Source organism: Sus scrofa, chromosome 4 (genome assembly GCF_000003025.6).
Source record: "Sus scrofa isolate TJ Tabasco breed Duroc chromosome 4, Sscrofa11.1, whole genome shotgun sequence".
Classification (NCBI taxonomy): domain Eukaryota; kingdom Metazoa; phylum Chordata; class Mammalia; order Artiodactyla; family Suidae; genus Sus; species Sus scrofa.
In genome coordinates, this window is record NC_010446.5 from 69,049,899 (window position 1) to 69,075,925 (window position 26,027).

A 26,027-nucleotide genomic window follows, 5' to 3' on the forward strand; every position below is an offset into this window, starting at 1 on the left:
ACCATACAGGCATATACAAAGTAGAAAATCGAGTTTCTCATAACCCTTTGTGGTAGTTTATTAATATCCTCCTAGGTATTTCTCGGAGTTCCAACCATGGCTCAGCGGTTAACAAACCTGACTAGGATCCATGAGGATGCAGGTTTGATCTCTGGCCTTGCTCAGTGGGTTAAGAATCCAGCGTTGTTGTGAGCTGTGGTGTAGGTTGCAGATGCAGCTCGAATCCTGCGTTGCTGTGGCTGTGGTGTAGGCCAGCAGCTACAGCCCCAATTAGACACCTAACCTGGGAACCTCCAATTGCCATGAGTGCAGCCCTAAAAAGACAAAAACCAACCAACCAACCAAACAAAATATATATATATATTCTCCTAGGTATTTCTCTAGAAAAATTTACATTTGTTTTATTTATTTATTTTCTTTTTCTTCAGGGGCCCCACAGCATATGGAGTTCCTGGGGCCAGGGATCAGAGACCTAGGCTACCACTGTGGCAACAAGGGATCCTTAACCCACAGGGCTGGCCCGGATCAAACCTGAGTGGCAGGGCTCCTAAGAGGCTGCTGATCAGATCACCTTGTGCCACAGCTGGAACTTTGGAAAAAGATTTACATTTTTATTCCATTATATGTTTGCAACATAATTCCTTGAACTACCTCTATTTTTTTTTTTATAATTTTTTTTTTTAATTTTCCCATTGTATAGCAAGGGGGTCAGGTTATCCTTACATGTATACATTACAATTACATTTTTTTTTTGAACTACCTCTATTGATGATTGTTGTTTTTCACATTGTTTTGAGTTGCTACAATAACAATGCTGCATTGAACAATTCTGCATGTTTATCATGTACTCAAAATCTAAAATTTTGACCAAATAGCCCTTTCAACTCGGAAACCCCACCACTGAAATTAGTAATAAAATCCTACAAAAACATTGTAGCCAAAGTATACACAGCTTGAATGTTAAATTTAAGAATATGTAGATCAACTCTCCTTTTCTAGTTGAAGTCTGAGGGGGAAGCCTGTTTTGAACGGTGGCAGCAAAGGACAGAAGATAGGCATTCTCAAGTTTTAGAATCTACTATATGGCAATGTGCTTGGTAACCGCTCTCCGCTTTCTGTGTAGTGCCTTTATGCCTGTGATACTCAGAGCGCGTGCTCCCGGGGGACCTTGCCCAGGGTTCAGGTGGTGGCTTTCATCTAGACAGCCAGGGACCCTCCTGTGAGATTCCTCCAAGTTGCTCAAGACCAAGGAGCTGAAGACCAAGGTTGCAAGTCTGGGAGCCCAGGGGCAGGGTCTTCTCTGGGAGGCAGATGGACCCTGGAATACACACCCTCCTGCGGGCCAGTGGAGTCGCCTCTGTCTGCCTTCAGGGCACAGCGGAGCCCCATCTGTCTATGCAGGCATGTTTCTGAGTGGTCGCCTTATGGCAGCTCCCCTCACCCACATCTCATCATCTTTGCCACTTCACATGGAGGGGCTAATGCTGGCAAAGAAGTGTTTTTTAACAGGGCTTCTCTGCCAAGGGATTCAGACTCATTATTCCATATGAAGAACTGATAAATATTTTATCCAAATGGTGGAGATTACAATCTAAGGCAACAAGGTGCAACATCTCAAACTCAGAACTCTTTTTCAAGCCTCATGATTATTTTATCATTTATTGAATCTTACATCTCATGGGTTATATACACTGAGGACCTAGTATCTTTTTGAAAAATATCTCTGGCACTGTATGAACTGGGGAAAAAATCCTGACACGTTATGGTGTCCTAAGATTTGCAAGAAAGACCATGAGAAACAACTTTTTCTTAGTGTATTAGGCAGCCACCTTCTTTTTATTCTTAGATAACAACCTCTTGAACACTTTTGAACTGTGTCTAGTTTCCTTCTCTGGACTCCTGGCAATGTGTCTGTTGACTCAGAGATGCTTTTTAGATTCTGAATGCACCAAATGCGCTGTTGTCTGTGACTTTACAAATAGCGTGTCTCTGCTGCTTACAAATAAAACATATATAAACAGGTAAAAACCACTGAATGTGTACTTCTGCCCTGTAGAGGCTGTGTGTTTCATCTGTTCTGTATCTCTGCGAACTTTTAATAGTAACAAGGGCAAAACAGAAGGCTTTCCGTGAATTGCTGCTTTGCTTTCATTCATTCAACAAGTCTACTACCTGCCACATGCCGAACACTGTCCTTGTCACTGATTTGTAAGAAGGAGAGGAAAAAAAAAGACGCATGGTCTTTCCCCCAGGGTACTGCATTTTTAGTAGGTAGAAACAGGTAATAAGCAAATAGATGAATCTTCATGTATCAGTTGGAGTAGGGGCCAAGCATTTGGCCAAGCAGGAAAAGTAGTTGCATTGCTGAGTGGGGCGGTCAGGGAAGGCCCCGCCAATAGGATGAATAAGGTGGCATTTGAACACTGACTTGAAAGGGTGGATACATGGGGAAAGAGTGCCCCCAGCGGGGAGAGCAGATGCCTGCAGTGCGAGTGTGTGGCTGGGGTGCACTGAACGAGGGGGAGGGTGGGATGTGAGGTCAGAGGGGAGAGGCCACATGGCATGGACCCTTGGAGGCCCCAGAGAGACTTGGGGAGCCATTTAGGTTGTAAGCAGAGGAGGGAAGTGATTTCACATGATTTTGAAAGCGATCAGCAGAGCTGCTGTGTTGAAACGGAGTGCCGTGGGTAGAAGTGGCTGCTGTTGTCTGCTGTTGGCTGCTGTTGCTGTTGCCTTAGAAGGAGGTGGTGGTGCCCACCCCAGGTAACAGCGGTGGATGTGAGATTTGGAAATATATTCTAAGGGTCATGCCAACCGCATTTCCCAAGAGTATGGGATCGACCTGATAAGGCTTCAAGGGAGGGGGAGAGAATTTCTGAAACGACCTGACTTAAATGAATAGAGATGTAGAAAGAGAAGAAATTTTTTTTTTTTTTTAAAGGGCCGCGTCTCTGGCATATAGAGGTTCCCAGGCTAGGGGTCCAATTGGAGCTGTGGCCACTAGCCACAGCCACAGCAATTTGGGGTCCAAGTCTCGTCTATGACCTACACCACAGCTCACGGCAATGCTGGATCCTTAACCCACTGAGCAAGGCCAGGAATCGAACCTGCATCCTCATGGATGCTAGTCAGGTTCGTTTACCACTGAGTCATGACAGGAATTCTGCATCTCCTCTTTATTATTATAAATTACCAGTTGATAGATAAAACTCACCAAGAATTTGCTGTAACCTGGCATATAATTGACATCACTGTCATACCAGAGAGGTTTTACCTTCAGAGAGAAAAGAAATACCTCGCCTTCAGTAACTGTTGCCTAAAATTAATTTATTCACTCATTTAGCAAAACTTAGGGTCTGTTATGTGTTGGTCATTGAACTGGCTTCTGGGGATACAATGCCAAGCAAGGTCTGAACCTTGCCCAGGAGATACTCAGGGTTTAACAGGGGGAGAGAGACATCAAACAAGCAACATGATCCTGTACATTCAACAAAGTGAGAAATCACTTGGGCTCTGTAGTTAGACCCACAACATTGAAACCCTCTGCTTCACCACTTCCTTCCTTATGCACCCTCGGGAAACTGACCTCTGACTCTCCACCTGCATATCTAGAAAATGCACGCCTTGAGTTTCAGGTGCAGGGAATGAGAGGTGCCAAGTACATGGCCTGGACACAGCATGAACAGTAAGAAGTCTGAAAATTTGGATAAGGGCTTTGCTGAAAGGACATTTTTATGATGTGGGAATCAGGTAAGATAGAGATAGGAAAGACATCTTTGGCCTTTGAAATTTGTGCAATATCTTTATCGAAAACACTAATATCTGCTAATTACAGTACTGCCTACCATTCTGGGCCCTGGCTTTGTAAGACCCTTTCTTGCGACCTTTATTTCAGCCACACTGTTACTGTTCCCCTGCATCCTCTGTTCTTGCCAGCTCTGAGGAGGGGCGGAGGGCGTGTGTGTGGGGGGGTGTTCCTGCCTTAGTACCTTCTTGTAAATATCCTACTTATTTCAAATGCAACCTGATTCTGAGGACCTTTTGTTGTCCCCCAAATTCTGGGCCTCTCATGTCTGTGACTTCCCTTAGCACTCTTTCTGTTCCGTGGACTTTCTCCATCACTTTTGCACACTTCGCCCTGGGTGAAAAGTTCCTTGGGGCCAGTAATTATTACGTCTTATTCAATATTTGAATCCTCTCAGAATTTACCTCAATGTCTAACACATAGATGACATTAAATATTTGTGAGATTGAATTTGGTGAGGCAAGCTGTTCTTTGTCTTATAGCCACAGAACAAGAGCTAATCCGTGGTTCTGGATCACTGAATGAAAATTGCTCCTTCAGCAGATAAAAACTGTGCAAAGCCATTAAGTGTATACTTTTGAAGAACAGGTTTTGCTGCGTTGCTGAGTTCACGTTACCATGACAACCTTAACTTTTGGCACTTCCTGAATCTAGTGTCCTACTTAATTTCTTGCGTTGGATTCTGAGAGACAGTATTGTTCCGTCCCCTTTGCTTGCTTATATGATTCTTTGAACTGAAAATCATTTATGAATTAATTTCATTTGCTCTATTAGATCATAAATTCCTTAAGACTGGGGACTTGGTCTTATTATCTCTATGATCCTGACAGTACCAGTGTATGCCCTGTACATTTTATTTTTTAATTTAATTTATTATTATTATTTTTTTTTGTCTTTTTGCTATTCCTAAGGCCGCTTCTGCGGCATATGGAGATTCCCAGGCTAGGGGTCAAATCGGAGCTGTAGCCACCGGCCTACACCAGAGCCACAGCAACTCGGGATCTGAGCCATGTCTGCAACCTACACCACAGCTTATGGCAACGCCGGATCCCTAACCCACTAAGCAAGGCTAGGGATCGAACCCGCAACCTCATGGTTCCTAGTCGGATTCATTAAGCACTGAGCCACAACAGGAACCCCTGCCCTGTACATTTTAGACAGTGACTATATCAATACACATTTTGACGAACTGAGAGATGATTGATGAAGTAGTTTGGCTAAGTATGGGTGCCCCAAAAATGTCACGTCCTGATCCTTGGAACTTGTGAGAATATCATCTTAGGTAGTAAAAGGGACTTTGCAGGTATGAATAAGTTGAGACTTCTGAGATGGAGAGATGATCCTGGATTATCCAGGTGAGCCAATGTAATCTCAGGGGAGGTGGGAGGATCAGAGTCAGTGGTAGAAGCTATGATGATGGAAGGGAGATGATGGAATGATATGAAGAAGGGGCCAGAGCCAAAGAATGCAGGGATTTCTAGAAGCTGAAAATGGCAAGGAAATACAGTTCACCCATAGATAGGGAAGAATGGAGCCCTATCTATGTCTTCATTTTAGACTCCAGTCCTCCAGGATTGATAGAGAATATATGTGGGCCCTAAACTGACACCATGACCTGCTAGTAATCATACTATGAGCGGCATATCCCAACGGATATTTTTGGCTGTGCCCATGGCTTGCAGAAGTTCCATGGCCAGGGATCAAACCTGTGCCACAGCAGCGACCCAAGCTATGCAATGACAATGCCAGATCCTTAACCTGCTGAGCAACCAGGGAACTCTATCAACAATACAAAGAATACAAAGATGTGGGGTTTTTTTTTTTTTGTCTTTTTATTTTTTCTTCTTTTTTTTTTTAGGGCCACACCCAAGGCAATGGAGGTTCCCAGGCTAGGGATCTAATCACAGCTACAGCTGCTGGACTGCACCACAGCCACAGAAACGCCAGATCTGAGCTATATCTTCGACCTACACTGCAGCTCTTGGAAACACCAGATCCTTAACCCACTGAGAGAGGCCAGGGATCAAACCTGTATCCTTATAGACACCATGTTGGATTCTTAACATGCTGAGCCACAACGGGAACTCCAAAACTAAGAATTCTGATAGAGATTTTAGAAGCTGAGTCTTAGGAACAATGAGCGAAGTAATATTACGCCTATAAAATTGTTAGGTCAGGAGAGTGAGTTCACTGAATTTTAACTAAAATCTTTCTCCATTAAAAATATCAGCAGGTAATCCAGTGCCTTTTTGGATGGTTCCTCTTTCTGAGTCAGTTTCTCAAATGTAGTTGTTAGAATTAATGCATAAACAACTTGTGAAGTTTGAACGTGGGGCTTTGTTTTATATATATATATAAGGATTTTTATTTTTTCCACTCTAACTGATTTACAGTGTTCTGTCAATTTTCTACTGCACAGCGAGGTGACCCAGTCACATATACATGTATACATTCTTTTTTCTCACATTATCATGCTCCATCACAAGTGACCAGACATAGTTCCCAGTGCTATACAGCAGGATCCCATTGCTTATCCATTCCAAAGGCAATAGTTTGCATCTATTAACCTCAAATTCCCAGTCCTGCCCAGTTCCTCCCCCTCCCTCTTGGCAACCACAAGTCTGTTCTCCAAGTCCATGATTTTCTTTTTGTTGAAAGGTTCGTGTCATATATTAGAATCCAGATATAATAGAAATCATACGGTATTTGTCTTTCTCTTTCTGACTTACTTAGTATGAGAGTCTCTAGTTCCATCCATGTTGCTGTGAATGGCATTATTTTGTTCTTCTTTATGGCTGAGTAGTATTCCATTGTGTATATATATATACCACATCTTCTTAATCCAATCATCTGTTGATGGACATTTAGGTTGTTTCCATGTCTTGGCTATTGTGAATAGTGCTGCAATGAACATGTGGGTGCATGTGTCTTTTTCAAGGAAAGTTTTGTCCAGATATATGGCCAAGAGTGGGATTGCTGGGTCATATGGTAGTTCTATGTATAGTTTTCTAAGGTACCTCCATACTATTTTCCATGGTGGTTGTAGCAATTTACATTCCCACCAACAGTGCAGGAGGTGAACCTGGGGCTTTGGGAACAGGTGCCCAGCTGTTGTCAGCACCGTATCAGACCCCTGGCTGTATGGGAACTTCTGTGCAACAGCAGCCTTGATCCTAAGCCAGTGGAGCAGCCACCAAAGGAAGCGAGTCAGCAGGCAGGCTAGGCTATAAAGCCCTTTTTAAAAGGCTTGTATCCAGCTCCACAAATCTGAGAACAGTCTTTCTAAGAACCAATGAATTTGTTATTTAACACTTTTCCTTTTTCAGGCATGCACAAGCGAGGTCATCCCAAAAGTCAGCAGAATTATGTTCCATTAGGAAAGGTAGTGTTTAAGTCAGGACCACTGGAACTTGATTTAAGCATCTCCTTTTTGCTTCTGAAACTATTTGTATGTGTTCTGGTCCAGCGACTTCCCAATATTTTTGGTATAACTTTTCTGGTGAATCCTTTGCAGAAAAGGAGCATGACATTCCAGGGGAGGCAACTAATATTCCTGCCGCCTCTAACTTAGGCTTACAACTCAGAATGTTTGTTCTTTTGGCAGCATTACTGCCAAAGAGAGGGTTCTTATTCTTGCTTTTGTCACACAAGGATTAAAACTATGAGATGCCTTATTGCTTGCTAAGAAGTGGGTCTCATGTTCTGTGTGGTGGGGTCACCCAGGGTTTCTCCTCAAGTCTGTCTTACAATGAGAGAAAGTTGTTTTTTCTTTTTTTCTTTTTTTTTTTTTTTGTCTTTTTGCCATTTCTTGGGCCACTCCTGTGGCATATAGAGGTTCCCAGGCTAGGGGTCCAATCGGAGATGTAGCCACCAGCCTACGCCAGAGCCACAGCAACGCGGGATCCGAGCCCCGTCTGCAACCTACACCACAGCTCACGGCAACGCCGGATCCTTAACCCACTGAGCAAGGCCAGGAATTGAACCCGAAACCTCATGGTTCCTAGTTAGATTCCTTAACCACTGCGCCACAACGGGAACTCCAGATCGTTTTTGAAGAGTGGACTCCTTAGGTGCTTTCTCAGCGCAAGACCAAGAGACTCCAGCATCTATCCTTGTCATTGCTTTATGAACGACAGGGGCACACCAGGTGACCCCCAGGCATCAGGCACTCAGGTGCGCAGGCAACAATTAGAGACAGTAAGCCTGAGTCCTCACCCTGCTGGGGCCATTGTGGGGTCAACAAGGCAGCTTTTCTCCTCTTTCTCTCTCTGTCAGCTTTTCTATTTGTAAAATGAGGTCATGCCACTAATCCAGCTCAAAGAGCAGTTAGGAGAGAAATGAATAAATGCAATAATTGCTGGATCTTCTTATGAAATGCTAGCATCCTAAGTTTTTAGGGAGATTTATTATTATTGTTAGAAACACATGTACATTAACAGACTAGCAGGCACCTTGTAATAAAAGTTGGTAGGGAAATGAAAAATTCTGTCTTTCAATAAATGTGCTGAAACAACTGGGCATCCATATACACGGAAATGAATCTAGACATAGACCTTCCACCCTTCATGGAAATAACTCAAAATGGATAATGGGCTTAAATGTGAAATGCAAAACTATAAGACTCTTAGAAGTGAACACAAGAGAAACATCTAGATGACTTTGTGTTTGGCATGAAGTTTTAGACAGAGCACCAATAGCATGATTCATAAAGAACTGAAACTCGACTTCATTAAAATTGAAAAATTTTCTTTTGCAAAAGTCACTGTTAAGAGAATGAGAAGACAAGCCACAGACTGGAAGGGAGGGACTATTTGTGAAAAACACATCTGGTAAAGAACTGCTATCCAAAATATACCAAGAACTTTTCAAACTCAACAATAAGACAACAAACAACCCAATTAAAAATTTGGCCAAAGACCTTAACAGACACCTCACTAAAGAAGATACACAGATGGCATATAAGCATATGAAAAGATGCTCCACATCAGATGTCATCAGAGAAACACAAATTAACACAACAATGAGATACCACCACACACCTATTACAGTGGCTGGAACCCAGAACACGGACACCACCAAATGCTGGTGAGGACATGGAGTAACAGGTACCCTTACTCATTGCTGCTGTGAATGGAAGACAGTCTGATGGTTTCTTACAAAACTAAACATATTCTTAGGTGACGTTATCTTATGAAGACCATCTTGTTATTCATTCCCAAACATTGCTGTTGGAGTTCCAGAAGCCCTGGGAATTAGAAGTTATGAAGACTATGTCCATTTCTTTCTTTTTGCTTTTTAGGTCCGAACCAAGGGTATATGGAAGTTCCTAGGCTAGGGGTCCAATCAGAGCTACAGCTGCCCACCTACACCACAGCCACAGCAATGCCAGATCCTCAACCCACTGAGCAAGGCCAGGGATTAAACCCGAATCCTCATGAATACTAGCCGGGTTCGTTAACCACTGAGCCACGACAGGGACTCCACTACGTCCATTTCTATGTGATTTTCACATACCTTATGTGTTGATAAATGGTCTTATCCAAAACTCAGTAAGGTGATTGGTATTAAGATATGTAGATTTGGATTCTGCAACTGTTTGCCACTTGCCCTTAATGTGTGAAAAATTTTTTCTTCAGTAGGTTTCCTCCATTCAGTTCTTCTCCTTTCCTTCCTTCCTTCTTTCCTTCCTTCTGGCTATGCCCATAGCATGTAGAAGTTCCCAAGCCAGGGATCAAACCTGCTGTCGCCAAACTGCTTCAGTGACAATGCCAGATCCCTAACCTGCTGCACCACAGGAAAACTCCTTTACCTTCTTTCTTCAAAAATAATTTTCTCTGTTTACTGTTTTGATTTGACACATGTATTTGTTAGTTATCACTGTGTAACAAAATAACCACAAATTTAGAGGCTTAAAACAACACCCCATTCATTAACCCATAGTTCTGTAGGTCTGAGGTCCAGCACAACATGACTGGGTTCTTGGGAGTTCCTGTTGTGGCTTAGTGGTTAATGAATCCGACTAGGTTTCGGGTTCAATTCCTGGCCTTGCTCAGTGGGTTAACGATCTGGCATTGCCGTGAGCTGTGGTGTAGGTCGCAGACATGGCTCAGATCCCGTGTTGCTGTGGCTCTGGTGTAGGCTGGCGGCTACGTCTTCGATTGGACCCCTAGCCTGGGAACCTCCATGTACCTCGGGAACGGCCCAAGAAATGGCAAAAAAAAAAAAAAAAAAAAAAAAAAAAGACAAAAAACAAAACAAAACAAAAAAAACCATGACTGGGTTCTCTGTTCAGGATGAACTCAAGACTAAAAGCAAGGTATGTGCCAGACTGAGTTCTTGCCTAGAGACTCTGGGGAAAAAAAAAAAAAAAAAAAAAAAAAAAATCAACTTCTAAACTCATGCTTGTAGGAGTTCCTGTCATGGCCCAGTGGTTAACGAATCCGACTAGGAACCATGAGGTTGTGGGTTTGATTCCTGGCCTTGCTCAGTGGGTTAAAGATCCGGCGTTGCCATGAGCTGTGGTGTAGGTTGCAGACTCAGCTCGGATCCCATGTTGCTGTGGCTCTGGCGCAGGCCGGCGGCTACAGCTCCTATTAGACCCCTAGCCTGGGAACTCCATATGCCGCGAGAATGGCCCAATAAATGGCAAAAAAGACAAGACAAAAAAAAAAAAAAAAAAAGCACCCAAAATAAACTCATGCTTGTAGTTGGCAGATTTCAGTTATTTGCAGTTGCAGGGCTAAATTTCCATCTCTTTACTGGTTGTAAAGAGGGACTTGCTATCAGCAACTAGATTCCGCTTTTGTTCCTTGCCTGTGGCTCCTCCATGTTCAGGCTAGCAATGGTGACTTGACTTCTTCTCATGCTCCGAATCTCACATTTCCTCTCCTGCTCCCAGCCAGAGAAAACACCCAGATTTTTAAGGTCTTAGACAATGAAGTGGTATACATGTTGGTAATCTTCCTTTCTTAAAGTGACCCATGTCATAGAACATAATCGAACCATGGCAGAAAAAGCCATCAGGTTCACAGCACTGAGGGTTGTGCAGGTAAGTATGGGGGTGAGAGAAAGAGGCAGGACAAGTGGGCTCCATCCTGCTGCACAGCACCCCTCCCTCCCTAAAACCCTGTAACGAAGCAAATCTGTGAGCTTTAAAAACCTTCTCCAGAGTGCCATGGTCAACCCAAATTCCTCTTGTCCCTGTCTGCCTCTGTCACAAGTCACTGTTCTCCTACAGTCAATCCTCCCTCAAGCCATCATCTCATGGCACAATTGCCAAATGTTCCCAAATGCTCACCGAGCTCCATCACACCAGTCCTTAAAAGCTCCAGCTGCTCAAAACTCCATCCTTGGGGATCCTAGCTTGTAAACAACCTATGTTGTCAGATATGGGGCAGGAGGTCTGGGGGGGCACCCTGCTGATTTTCTCTGAGGACAGCCTTATGAATATTAAGATATGTTACAATTATTAATGACAAGACAAAAACAACCACAAAAACTGAAGGCAAGCCTTCCAGTGCCTGTAGTCACTTGACTGAATTACTTAAAATCTTAAGAGCTGACAGTCCTCAAGTTTCAGGAGACCAAAAATTAAGTTTTTGCAGTCAGCCATCTGGGCCTTGAATAAAAGAGAAAATTGTATGTAATCCTCAGTTCCAGTTTTGTTTGGAGATAACATTTTTTAAAAATCAAAATAAAAGAGGTCTTTGTCAGTAGAACCTGAGAAATGATATATTTCCTTGTTTTAACTTGCTCATTTGTCACAGCACCTGGGGGTCTGGTGATAAGTACTGCATAAAATTATAGGCCCAAAAGGCCTTATTTAGTTGTTGACCTGGTACTTCATGATTTGGGTTTTAAATAGATATAATTCAATTTTTTTCTGGATGTGTTAGTACTTTTTAAATTATTGTTGCAAATAATGGAAAACCTGTCTCAAACTATTTTAAAAATTAAAAGAGGTTGATTTTTTAAAAAATGTTACTGAAAAGTGCAAATTAGACCAGGCTTTGGGGCTTCACTTAGAGCTCAAACGTATTATTAAGTCTGTTTTTTCCTCTCTATTTTGCTTTCTAAAGTGTCCCGAGTGTTTGCAAAGTCCCCTAGTGTTTGCAAAGCGACTTCTAATAATGCACAGTGCAGTGTGCAGCTAGGGGAAGAGCATGTCTGAATCAATATTCTGAATTTCATGTTCACTGGCTCTTGTTAAGGCCCACAGCCACCCCTGAATAGTGAGGTATTCAGGGAAACATGTGTTGGTGAGTTGAAGTCATCACAGGATAAGGTGCCTGAGGAGGAGGGAGGCACAGGAAAACAAACAAATCCAGGTGTTATAGAGCAGATAGATACCAAACAATGCAAGATACAATCTCTGTATTTGAAGAAAATCTAGAAAAACCATCTTCCTAAACAGCAGTGTCCCCTTATACGGGTTTCGCTTTCTGTGGTTTCAGCTACCTTAAAAGTCAACCAATGTCTGAAAACACTACATGGAAAATTCCAGAAATAAACAATTCATAAATGTAAAATTCCTCACCCTTCTAGCAGTGTGATCAAATCTTGCAAGATCCGCTCTGTCCGCACCACCAGGATCCCCAGCCATTGACGCTGTCATGGCTTGAGGACTCAGGACCACTCCAAGCAACTGATCCTTCTGCTGATGTATCATCAGAAGGTCAAGAACAGTGAAACTGTGGGTTAAATCCACCAGAATTGGTTCAAGACTTGCATGTCCTCCAAGCCGCACGTAGCCTCAACAATAAGATGTTTGCTCAAGTGTTTTTCCAGGAACTTGGAGTTTGAGCCCAGCCGGGAATCAGCTGCATCTAGTTGGAGCTGAGCTGGATAAGACTGGATAGGACCACGGACCTTGCAACTGGGCATGCGCGAGTGTCTCACTCTGTGTGACCTTTTAACCTGAGGGCAGGAGCCCCGCCCCCAGCACATGCACAGCTCTTATCGCCTCCTCCCGTCTGCGCAGAACACCAGTCTCCGAATCTTTTTCAAATCACCCTTCCTCAGGCTCCGTAGGCTCCCGCCATCTCACGCCACCTTGCTGCTGCTTTATCCTGTAAGTACCCCAAACCCCTTGCCTTGGGGGGAGCTGGGTTTGAGGTTGGTTCTTCTGTCTCCTCGTTTGGCTGTCTTGCAAATGAACCGTGTCTTTTCTGAGAGCCTCGCGTTTAGTGTTTGGCTTGCTGGGCGGCGGCAAAACAAAGTAAGGGCAGCTCAGCGCTGTGTCACAAAACCTGTGGGCTTCACCTCACTTCATCTCATTCCACAGGCGTGGCATCATCTCACATCCTCCCGGGAAGACAGGTGAGTACATGGTCTGAGAGAGAGACCGCATTCGTGTACCTTTTAGTATGGGTGTCGTTATCATTGTTCTATTTATTGTTTGTTACTGTTCTTCATCTCCTCCAGTGACTCATTTATAAGGTAAACTTTATAAGGTATGTACGACTTCAGCCATCCACTGGGGTCTTGGAACGTGTTCCCCACAGGGCACTATGTTGGCGTACAGTCACTTCAGCTCTATTTGGGTGAACCATTTACTGGCACTTGTGTACTTTTTTTTTTTTTTTTTTTCTTTTTGGGCCGTGCCCGCGGCATATGGAGGTTCCCAGGCTAGTGGTTGAACTGGAGCTGCAGCCGCTGCAGCTGCAGACCTGCACCACAGCTGCAGCAACTCCGGTTCCAGTCCTCCTCAGCGACCTACGCCACAGCTCAGGGCAATGTTGGGTCTTTAATTCACTGAGTGAGGCCAGGGATTGAACAGGCAACCTCACGGTTACTAGTTGGATTCTTTTCAGATTCGTATCTGCTGAGCCACTACAGGAACTCAGGCACACACGTGTGTGTATATATATTTTTTTGTCTTTTGATTTTTTAGGGCTGCACCTGTGGCTTATGGAGGATCCCAGGCTAGGGGTCTAATCGGAGCTGCAGCCGCTCGGCCTACAGCAACATAGGATCCGAGCCGCGGTCTCCGACCACAGCTCACAGCAACACTGGGATCCTTAACCCACTGAGCGAGGCCAGGCATCGAACCCAAAACCTCACGGTTCCTAGTCGGATTCATTTCTGCTATGCCATGACGGGCACTTGTATATTTTTTATGGTTTTAATCTAGTTCGTATCTAGTCAAAAACTTCAAGGAGCTTTAGATGTACCTGCCCATTTTACTTTTTTTCCCCCAGTAATAACCAACTATTACTGAAATAATTTTATGTTCCCTTAAGGAGTAATGTGTAGACCCTGCCCACAGGGTGTTCCAGGAGATTTCTCCAAAGAGGTGGAGACTCCTTTGGTCACTATGGGCACAGACATAGCGGGCACAGTGGAGGGGCTTGAAGTTGTTGGCAAGTGGTAGAGAAGCCTGAAGGTGGAGACCTTTCTGTCTAAATAAAGAATTGGATTTTTAAAAACTAATACAAATAACAGTATCCTTAAAACATCTCACTGATGTTAGTTTCTGATAGCAGAGAATAAATTTTAAGAAGCAGGAGAAGCTGTAATGTGTTTTGAATAAGCTAGTTCCTGAAATGGCAACATTGTGCCTATCCAGAAACAGAAGGAAAGATCCATCCCTGTTCTCAGGATTCTCATAACTTGGAGACTTAAATAGTATCATGGCTTAAAACAGATAACTTAATAAAAAAAAAATCAGTGTCCGAAATAGAGCTGGGGCAGTGTATATGAAAGGACCTCTCATGACTGTAGGTTTCACTCTCTTGCTGATTATTGGACATCCTGAACCCTTTAAACTGCTAGTTGGTGATATCTGACAGTGAGCGTGACCTTTCCTTCCCCTAAAACACATCTATTTGAATGTTATTTGGAGTTTAAAATATGGCACAAATGACCTATCTGCAAAACAGAAACAGATCATGGACATGGAAAGCAGACGTGTTTTGCCAGTGGGGAGGTGGGGAGAGAAGGGGACAGACCGGGAGTTGGGGGTTAGCAGATGCAAACTATTACATTTAGAATAGATCAGTAACAGGGTCCTACTGTACAGCACGGGGAACTCTGTCCAGTCTCTAGGATTAGAACATGGTGGAAGATAACTATGAAAAAAAAAAAAAACCCAAATATATGTGTATGTATGGCTGGGTCACTTTGCTATACAGCAGAAATTGAAGGAACCTTGTAAATTGACTACTTTAATAAAAATTTGTCTAATGTTAAAAAAAGATAGACAACCTGTCTCACCTGTGCTCTTTACAAAGCTGCAGTGATCAGGGACTTTTCTCCCCATACACCTGAGCTTTGGTGTATCTACAGTTTCTTCTAAGGATGTCAACTCCCTCCTTCAGTAGCTCTGACCTCTCCATTGAGCTACGTCTTGCAGTGCAGCTCAGCAGCTCCTGCAGGCCAGTCATGGCCTCACTCCCGGGCCTGACAAAACCACAGTGTCAAGGCTATGCATTCAGTATGGGAAGATGATTTCTCAGCATCTTGCCTTCAACTCCTAGAACTTCCCCTTCAATACTTCTTAGAGGTCTTATAAAAGACTCTCATCGATTTCCTCCAGTGGGATTTTTTACCTGGGTTATTATCACAACTATTTTGCTATGTGCGATGAAATTAGCAGTGATTCCATTTGTTGAAATCATATGTAGACAGCCGTGCTCTCTGCCTTATTACCAAATGAGTACAGCGTGCCCTTCAATAATTCTTTAAACTCTCAAGTGCCTTGGAAATAATATGCTGGAATATTACTGAGCTGTGACTGAAGCACCATTTGTGCTAAATATGACAGTGCACAAATGATATTCCTCTATAAAAGTTCAAACTACATTAATCTTTTGGGGGGTTCATTGCCTAGGAAGATGACTTAGATATAAAATAAAGACACAGAGGAGAGCTTTTCTGGTCAGGATTTCTAGGAACAAGTGTTAGGTAAGGTCCGCAGTTCACCCTTTATGATTAGGATGTGAGCAAGAGAATGCAGTTCCAAAGGGGAGAGATTGAAATGATAAAGCACCTGTATCAATATGAGGAAAAAACAGGCTTCCAGGTGTGAGAAATAGAAATTAAAGGTTAGGTATTAAACAGCTGAGATAAATAGAGAGTATTATTGTTGTTGGGAAGAATCTGGACAAAAATGTGGTGAGAATTCCCAACTTGAAGGTCATAGTCCCAACCTTTATCCATTTGAGGGTACACTTGGAGGAATGCCAGGCTTCCCTTCTGTGCTCACTCCAATGCCATTTTCTTGGTCCTTTTATCTTAGGGTGGCACAAAAAGAAATGATTGCGTGAATGTCTTTTCCTGAGTTTCTTGATGTGACCAGTGGATCAGTAGGGGAACAGAACATGTCAAGAGACTGGGGAGCTCCTTGGTGGCTCAGCAGGTTAAGGGTCTTGCATTGCCACTGCTGCGCCTCAGGTTGCTGCTGTGGTGTGGTGTGGGTTTGATCCCTGGCCTGGGAACTTTTGCATGCTGCAGGTGCTGCCAAAGGAAAAAAAGAGGGAGAGAGACATTAGAATGGGTAGGACACTTAATTAGCATTAACTAAGGTTGTTTCAATGTAAATAGTGATAGTATTAAGCTTTAAGTATTAGTTTTTCTTTATGGAACGAAAACACATTGATGTTTAAAAAATTGTAAGTGTAATATATGTTCAATGAACAGAACATCTGAGAGTATAGAAAAGCACAAATGGAAAGTCACCTGTCATCACAGTGTCCAGAGAAAATCATCACTAACTTGTTACTGTGTATCTTAGAGTCTCTCTTCTGTAAAGACAGAGACATAGTATCATTTTATAGATTACTTTTTACTCAACAATGTAATGCATTTCTCCATGCCAGTAAATAAAGAGGGTGAGGCTTCTTCCCTCAAGTAGGAGAGCTTGACATTTTAATTATGAAAGTTCTTATAGTGGACACTAGAATAACACAGGTTTGAACTATGTGGGCCCATTTATACACAGATTTTTTGTTTTTATTTTTTTTTAGTCTTTTTTAGGGCCGCACCTTCGGCATATGGAGGTTCCCGGACTAGGGGTCTAATCCGAGCTGTATCCGCTGGCGTATGCCACAGCCACGCCAGATCCGAGCCAAGTCTGCGACCTGCACCACAGCTCACGGCAATGCCAGATCCTTAGCCCACTGAGCAAGGCCAGGGATCGAACCTGCAACCTCATGGTTCCTAGTGGGATTCGTTTCCGCTGTGCCACGACAGGAACTCCCATACACAGATTTTTTTTTTTAATAGTAAATACTACAGTACTGCATGATCTGAGATTAGTTGAATCCACTGATGCAGAGAAACTGCATATACAGAGGTCTGACTGTAAGCTATATGTGGATTTTCAACTATGCAAAGGGTAGGTGCCCCTAACCCCCATTGTTTAACGTTCAACTGTGTAGTATTATAAAAATACTCTTTTCAAAAAAGCAATACAAAAAGTTCTTTAAGAAAAAGTATAGGAATTCCTGTCGTGGCTCAGCGGTTAATGAACCCAGCTAGCATCCATGAGGACTCCAGTTTGATCCCTGGCCTCACTCAGTGGGTTAAGGATCCTTCATTGCCGTGTCTATGTTGTAGGCCAGTAGCTATAGCTCCGATTGGACCCCTAACCTGGGAACCTCCATATGCTGTGGGTGCAGCCCTAAAAAGACAAAAAAAAAAAAAAAAAAAGGACAAAGATTCTGTGAGATCCTATCACCCAGACACAACCCCAGTGAACATTTTGAAAAATAATCTTGGGCGTTTCCTGGTGGCTTAACCGTTAAGGATCCTGCTATAGCTTGGGTCGCTGCTGTGGCATGGATTCAATCCTTGGCCCATGCCTTGGGTGTAGCCAAAAAAACCCCCCAAAATATTCTTTGATATTTCTTTATCAGGGTGGTAAGTGGGTCCACCCTCAAGCCCTGCATCACTTCCAAGGAATTCCTAAAATTCACTGGAATACAGTTTGAAAACCAGTGGACTGGAAGAAAGATAAGACCTACTTCAGCAGTCCCTTTGAGGAGTGATGAAAGTAGAAAAGAAGACCTCAGAAGGCTCTTTATGGGATAAAATCCACACCTTGTATTGACTGGTAGGCTGGGTGGTGGGGAAGAAGTCTGGTGACTCCTCTGTGGCTGAGCTGAGTGTTGCAGGGGGAAGAGGAAGTCAGCCCAACCTCACTTCCACTTCTCTACCGCTCCTCACTCTCTGAGTCCCTGGCTTTGGGCTTGTGCTCTGGTCCTTTCCCCTTCTGGAAAGATTTTCCCCCAGGTATCTGCTTTGCCAACTCCTCCTCTTCCTCAGCCAAGTCTCTGCTCAGATTTTCTGCTCTCCACAAGGACTCCCTGGCCAGATAATCTAACATGGTAGCATATCCTTACATACTACTGAATCCATTCTCTTCACCTCACTTTACCACTTCTGTGTTTTTTTTTTTAATAGCACATACTATATAATTCACTTATTGTGTTTCTTGCTTTTATATTTTCTCCAGAGATTGTAAACTCCTTAAGCACAAGGTGTTTTTTCTTTATTGTTTGCGAGTACCTAGAATAGTGCCTGCTGCATAAATAGCTGTTCAATTAACATATGTTGAATGAATGAATTAAAGAGCATTAAAGGGTTTGGAGAACCTTGCATTGAAGGGTGAGAGAATGAGAGTGGGTGTAAGTAAGAAGAGATGAGGGGAAAGACCTAAGAGCTATTACAGGGTAGAATCTATAACATTTAGAGAAAAAAAAATGAACCAGAGATGTCTCTAGAATCCTGTATGAAAGTGATTCTCTACCTTTCTACCTTTTCGCTATTGTCCTGTCAATTATTATCTTTTTTTTTTTCAGTCTTTCCCCAATAACTTATAGCACACTAATAAAGAGAGGTTCATAGAACTGGGTCAAAAGAGTCTATTATTTTTAGGTTAAATATATATTGAATACTTGGAGCCAGAACCAATTGACCTATTGATTTGAGAGCCAAGACAGAAAGTCCTTTTATCTGCCAAGTTCTGATTTTCCAAGTCAGAAAGAATCCCTGCACTATTGATTAGCTGCTTCTGGGTGCCATCAATATATTTCGCACTGGATCTTTCTAAATAAGGACTAAGGTTGAGTTGGTGACTTTTAGATACCGATTAATGCAATGATAACAGAGACCAATATTGTAAAAAAAGGTTTTCTATACCTGAGCTTACGAAACAGGATGTAGACTTTGCCACTCGGGCTCACACATCACAGGGAAGTCATTTAATTTTTTTTCCCCCAAACGTTTCTGTTTGCCTTTGAGTCTTGCCTGTGGCACCAACACGGTAAAGAACATCCCTGCCTAGACTCTTCACTGTCAACGATATGTGGTGTGACAGTGCTAATAAGCTACTTGATGATGGGTAAATATTTTGTAATATTTTTTCTGACTTGCATATCAAAGAATCTACTCAGCTTCAATCTGCAAGCTTCCCTCTCTCTTCGCCCACTGAAACCCCTAATACTTGCACTTGGATGCTCAAAAAGCCAGTAAATCAAGCCCCAGATGTTCACATCCATCCTGGTGATGCATCCCACACATCTGGATACTGTGGTGCAGGTGTAATACTTGATACTTGACATGCCTTTTCTTAATTTTCCAGTCAGTAATATCTTCAGATTTTCCTTAAAAGCCTTTTTTTTTTTTTTGTTCAACTTCTACCACCTCCCTGGTTCTCCATATCACAATAAAGGTATCCTGTCCTTCTGATTATTTACTAAAACCAGAAACATAGCAGTTATCTATGATTCTATCATCATCCTCACCAGCCATATCTGACCCAGTCAGGAACTGTGTCTTCAGATGGCTTTGACTTACACCTCTTCACAGCTCCACTGTGACCACCTTCACCTTCTAACTGGCTTTGTAGCAACAAAATAAAGACCTCAATGGATACTTGCTGTGTCAGTGAACTGGCCTTATTCCCCAAAGAGTAAATCTCTTGGGTTGAGAAATACGTTGTTAATTTTGAAATTATCTTTCCAAACACAGTCCGTTGGCAGCTCTCTCTTTGTTTTCTTCCCACCCCCTTCCTTTCTTCCTTCCTTCATTTTGCCTTGCCTGCAGCATGCAGAAGTTCTCAGGCCAAGGATCAAGTCCACCACACAGCAGTGACAACAGTGGATCCTTAACCCACTGAGCCACCAGGAAACTCCAGCTCTGTGTTTCTCTTCCTGAATGTTCGTAAGATCTGGAAGGTCATAAGACATATCCCTTTCAGATGTCAAGGCTCTACCATGATGGATTTGGTCACCAGAGCTCACGATACTAATTTGCTAGTGGAGACATTTTGCTTCATAGAGAAATTGATATTGGGACCTTGGACATATTTTGTATTTGCGGTGTTAGGACTTCTTGATCACTCAGCCATTTGGAGGAATATGTCTGTTAAAGCTGGTAGTCCCTCCAGATACATGGAAACATGTTTCTCTCTCAATCTTCATTTCTCTCTCTCTCTGTTTTCCTTTAAAGACCACTATTATGGGAAGAAAAGAAGCAGCACATACAGGAAGAAGTGGAATCATTCTTTATAATCAAGTAATTTCCTGCTTTGATAAGCTTGTGATTTGGCTCTGGCCATATAAACGGCAACACACAATTCCCGGTTTGCATGTTGCAATTCTGGACCTCCTCTTACAACACTTCCAAATGGTCTCCTCCTGTTGTAAGTCAGGGTTAAATTTTTCTAAACAGCATGCTCTCATCCTTAGCATTTCACAGAAGTGTACCTTAAAATGCCAACATCTTGCACAGTTAGGTAGCTCTGTCCATTGGCAGGGCAAAATAATCACTTTCTTTAATCTTTAAAACCAGCTGTTCACAGACATTAATTGCCATGTCACTTACATTGCTCCAAACAGTATCATTTGACAAAGACACACATTTTAATTTGTCTGCTGCGTCTGGTCCTATTATACGTGATACCTGGTCATTGTCAATGGTGAGTGTATCTCAGTGATTGTGGGCGGCTGGCATTTTTGTGCAAAATGCAATGTTTCTGAATAGGATGGGGTTTTTTTTTTTTTAGAATAATTACATTCGTATTATATTAGTGTGTAATATAAGTCTTCTTCAGTGAGAGGACAAAATAACTCTGTGTTGACCCCCCCTCCTTTTTTTAAAGGATGGATGCATTTATTTTGAGGTCAAGTGGTATGTGGAGGGCTTTGTATCTTCACTGACCATAATGATCTGACATTTTGATAAGAAAATAACTCCTTATATAATACCTTAGTATATATTTTTCAATTTCTTCCTCTTTCTCTAAGATTTGAGAATCATCCAATAAAGCAAAGAAGCTATTTCTCATCAGTATTACCTTTAGACACTTTTAAATAAAAATAATAATGTATGTAAATCCATATCTCCTTAAAATATAAGATAATTCCATAGGATGTAATGACTGATTTAGCTTATTTTTCTTCATGTATTTATTTCTTATATATTTATAGAATAGCTACTCTTTTCTAGGCAGTGTTCTAGAATTCAGGGATATAAATAAAAATGTAACATTTCTATACATTATAACCTTGCAAGCTAGAAGGAGAGAAAAATTAGTAAAGTCATGGTGCAGTGGAAACGAATCCGACTAGGAACCAAGAGATTGCGGGTTTGATTCCTGGCCTTGCTCAGTGGGTCAAGGATCTGGCTTTGACGTGAGCTGTGGTGTAGGTTGAAGATGTGGCTCGGATCCCGCATTGCTCTGGCTCTGGCGTAGGTCGGCAGCTACAGCTCCGATTAGACCCCTAGCCTGGGAGTTTCCATATGCCACAGGTGCAGCCCTAAAAAAAGAGAAAAATACAGTAATAGACAGTAGAGTGGTCAAAATACTAAGTGAACTCAGAATATAAATGTAATGATTCATTCTCCCTGGAGAGTTCAGGATTGACATAGTGACAACCTCAGCAGTCAGAATTCAAACTCTTGGTCACTTCTTTCTTCATTTTTGTTGCTGAAGATAGAAAACAATTTAACGCTAAAATTTAGATGACCTGTAGTGAGAGGTAGAGATTTTATGACCCTCTTGGCTTGCCGTAGCCAGGGACCTGGGCTCCTGCCTGCAGAACGCAGGTGACTTCTCTGCTGGGCTTACACAGGAGCCTCAGTTCCCTCCTCCATAGCCTTGGGTGTTAAATCCCATACTCTGCATTCATGGTTCATCAGCATTCACAGCCCTGTCATTTTGCTGGCCTCTTCTTCTTCATTTTGGGCTTAAATACCTTCTTCAGTGATACTTTCCCTGACCTCTTAATCAAAATAGTCTCCTCTCAAAATGTTTACCCAACTCTTTAATTTTCCTCTATAGCCTTTTCCACAGTTTATAATCATAGATTTATTTGTGTGTCTGTTGGCCCACATGGCATGGACGGTGTCTACCTGTGGCACTTTTAGTACCTAGGATGCTGTGTGGCATGTATTAGGTGTTCGGTAAATATCTGGGGAATGGATAAAGTATTTGTGATTTGTACAGCAACCCGGTCCTGAGCATAAAGTATCTCAAGAAATGAAACTTATCCCTCTGAAGATACAAGCACTGCTTCTTAAATTCTTCACTCTATCTTCTTGCCAGGGGGATTTTTTTTATTCTGTGAGCTGGCTTAATTTTGGATCTAGTCAATCATGAGGATCCAGACTCCAGGGGCACCCAGGGGGTAGCCTCCCTTGTTCTTAGCAGCCTCCAGTCTTGTGTGAATGGTGACCCCAGAACTGTTCATTATCAGTCAGTTTATTTTCTTTTATGATGGCACTCGTTTCTGATCCAGTGAACCTTTGCCAAAGGTGTTTTAGACTGAAAGGGCTCCAGGGGTGCTCTAGTTGGGCTGATTTTACAAATATTCTTGAAGTTTGTTTTCATTAATAGTAGGGACCGTAACTGACATTTTATAGCAAGACGTATAAGATGTCTGTTGGAAGTACTGGTTGCCCCAGGAAAAATCTGTAGGGGAGGGAATCAGATGGGCGAAATTGAAGGCATATAATGAAAGCATCAATGCCAGGGAAGCAAGGGTCGCCAGGAAAAGATAGTCCTTAATGAAGATCAAATTAAAATAAATCAGAGTTAGGATCTTGGAAATGAGGCTCTGAGAAGAGAGTCAATGTAGTATGGTTACTACAAGTATGGTTACTTTTTTTTTTTTTTTAAACTCTTGTATCATCTTTATGCAGCCATTAGAGAGATTGGTTTAAAGCACCCGTGTGCTGTGGGCTACAGAAAACCTCTAGTTGTTATCTCATTTCATCCTGTCATTCCTTATGCAGCTTTAGGGTCACTTCCTCACCTCATGCTCCCTGAGAAGAATGCCCCCCTCCACTTTACATGAGGCAGACAGTGACCCTCAGCACTGCTCTGCTGTTACATTTGTTACACACTCTTGTGAGCACCATGTATCTAATTCATGTCTGTTTTCCCTACTAGACTTTGTGTCTGTGAAGGGGAGGGGTGACTTGTTCTTGTTCATCTCTAAATTCCCGAGTTCTGCACAGATTCTGACTAGTGGATGACATTCAATACATGTGCTGAATGGCTAAGAAGGGACAGAGCACCTCCAGGTCCTGAAACATGGAAACTGACTATGGCACCAGGCAGGAGTTCCCCCTCCAGTGAGCAGGTTGCTACCAGATGCAGGGTCTGGTGGGCCCCAGGGGAGAACAAACTCCCAACTCCCCCAGTGCCTTGGTGGGAATGGCCACAGCTCATCTCTTTAACGCTAGCTTTAAGCATCCTTCTGCTCTCATCCTGGCTCCCTGGTTCCACTCTAGTTCCTTGTGGGAGCCCAGCTTTCAGTCCCACCCTCTTAACTCAGAGCTTTCTCAATGGTCTAGTTTATTTCAAGTCTACGTGTGACCACCTCACTCTTCCCTTTTCTCCTGGCCCTGCCACATAGCCAACTGAGCTTGGGAAAGTTGATTTATTCCTCTAAATTCAGTTTTTCTTATCTCTAAAGTGGGCATGATGGTTTCCAGTTCCTGTCTTTGTTGTGAGAGTTATATGAGTTAATGTATATAAAATACTCAGTGCAGTGCTGGCAATGTCAAGATTCCAGTTGGCAGTATTAGCACTGCTCTAGTTGCAGCAGCCCCACGAGAATCTGGTGTGAGAAATGCTCAGACGGGACAGACGTGGCCTTCTCTAAGCCCAGATCTGAACCAGCTGTGACAGAGACTTTTAACTGTCCCCCATGTCCATTCCCTCCTTCAGTTTTTCTTCCCTCAAAGACCACGCCCCCAATTTCGGGGGCACATGGGTTACATTTGCCAACCTCTGGCCCACAGGATGTGGACAGAAGTGACACGGCTGTTCTGCTTTCTCCTGCCCCTTCTGGCTGACCGTGGTGTGGTTCGCCAGTCCCAAAGATGCACATGAGCACAAGGCCCCCGGAGATGGGGGGACAAGAATGTGGGTCCCTGGATGATTTCACGGAGCAGCACTACCAACCCCGAGGACTGCCTGTCACTTCAGGCTGTTATGAGAGAGGGAGAAATAGCTTTCATTTTGCTGGGTTGAGTTTGCTGTGGTAAGTGGCTTGCCTTTCATGTAACTGATATATCAGCCTCATGAGAAGGCCTGCCTGTGAGTGGGTGGGACACCGGGAAAAAGAGGAGGAAGCAGTGGGATGGAGCGGGGAAAAGCATTTGAGCTGACGGACACCTGCGTTTTCTTTATCTTTGCTCTCTTGTGCACATGTTAGCAAAAGCAGACGGGTATACGGAATAGCAGTTTCCAGTGAAACCCACGCAGGAGATCTCGAGTGTCCGGAGAAATGGAGCAGAAAGTAAATGAATAATCTGTGGTTTTCATTGTGCGGTGCAGTATAGAGTTATAAGTATAGTACAAGTGTAAGCACAAAGACACATTCTAGAAATCTACAGTGGTTGATCAGTAGCCAATATAAATCCAGTTCCTTTTTTTGCAATTTTATTTTTTTAATTAAAGTTTATTGGGTTTACAGTGTTGTGTCAGTTTCTGCTGTACAGCGTAGTGACCCAGTCATACATATATATAAATTCTTTTTCTCATACTATCTTCCATCATGCTCTATCATAAGAGACCGGATATAGTACCCTGTGCTTTACAGCAGGGATATCAAATTCCTGTGGCTAGTATTGAATAGAATTGAGTAACTGTACAGTGCTAGTTAAAATTTGCAATCCAGATTTTGTTATCATGGGAAAGATAATTATGATAGAATACATCAGTATTTATGTACCAAATCCTGTGTGAGCTTTTCTAAGATCTTAAATTATATAAATTGGATTTTTATTGTTTAACCATAGATAAACTAAGTTGAGGTTAGATTTTTGTTCTCCAGATTTGATTAGATTATGAGGCTCCCTTGTCCAGTGTGAATGGGGTAATAGGGGCATTGGTGATATGATTTTTGTGGGTATCTTATTGGAGCTGAGAGACTGGTTTTCTTGACGGAAATGTCTGCCTTCAGCGTCCTCTCTGTACTACACCCCATCCGTCCTAAGCTCTAGTTGCAGCAGTTACTCACCGTTCCGTAAACAGACTTGTGCTGCAAAAGGGACAGACGAAAGAAGCATGGCAATATGTCTCAGCCTAGCTCTCTCTTTCCTTTCTCTGTTCTCTTTTTTCTCTGTGACTCTCAGCCACTCCCAGGCTTTAGGAATGAGCTCTGGGCTCATCATTCTCCAGTCAGTTTTCCTCAGCCTCTGCCTCTCTTTTAAGTTCCAGTGTCCAGTTCTCACTTCATGGGTACCTCAACCACCTCCAACACAGTATATTTAAGAGCAATTTCACATTTTTTCCCCTCTGCTCCACCACTTTCCAAGCCCCTCCCATCTGGTTCTTTCTCATGAAATTCCTTCCAAAAATTAAGACTTCACCACCTACCAATGCACCCTACACACCTTTCTGTAAGACTTTTATTTTCCGTTTCCAGTGGCTCCAGTCCAGCCAGTTTTATGTGGTGCCCTACACGGCTGGTTAACTGAGCTTAAGTATTACCAGCAAGTACTAATGCATACTTGCCATCTCTACACACATCAGTGCACATTCCTGTAGTTGCCAATGTGCGGAAAACAACCGGGTTGCGCCTTGAAGGTTGCATGAGTTTTGGGGGTGTGGGGTTCTCTGAGGAGGCAGCGGGGGGGACGCGCCCCAACATGAGCCGCTCAGGCTGTCACCTGGCTGAGGTGTTCCCTGAGAAGCAGGTGTCCTGAGAGAGAGGTGGCAGTTCCTACTGCCTGAGAGACAAACAGGTCAGGTAAGGGGGGGTGC

At 43.0% G+C, this 26,027-nt stretch overlaps 1 long non-coding RNA gene across 5 annotated transcripts in view; it reads left to right on the forward strand.

The window, feature by feature from the left end:
* LOC110260285 overlaps positions 12,354 to 26,027 on the forward strand; it is a 492,008-nt gene continuing 478,334 nt past the window's right edge. For all 5 annotated transcript variants that reach the window (XR_002343281.1, XR_002343284.1, XR_002343280.1 and 2 more), the window contains exons 1-2: positions 12,354 to 12,875; positions 13,089 to 13,123. This is a non-coding gene — a long non-coding RNA (uncharacterized LOC110260285). The remainder of the gene's footprint in view (positions 12,876 to 13,088; positions 13,124 to 26,027) is intronic.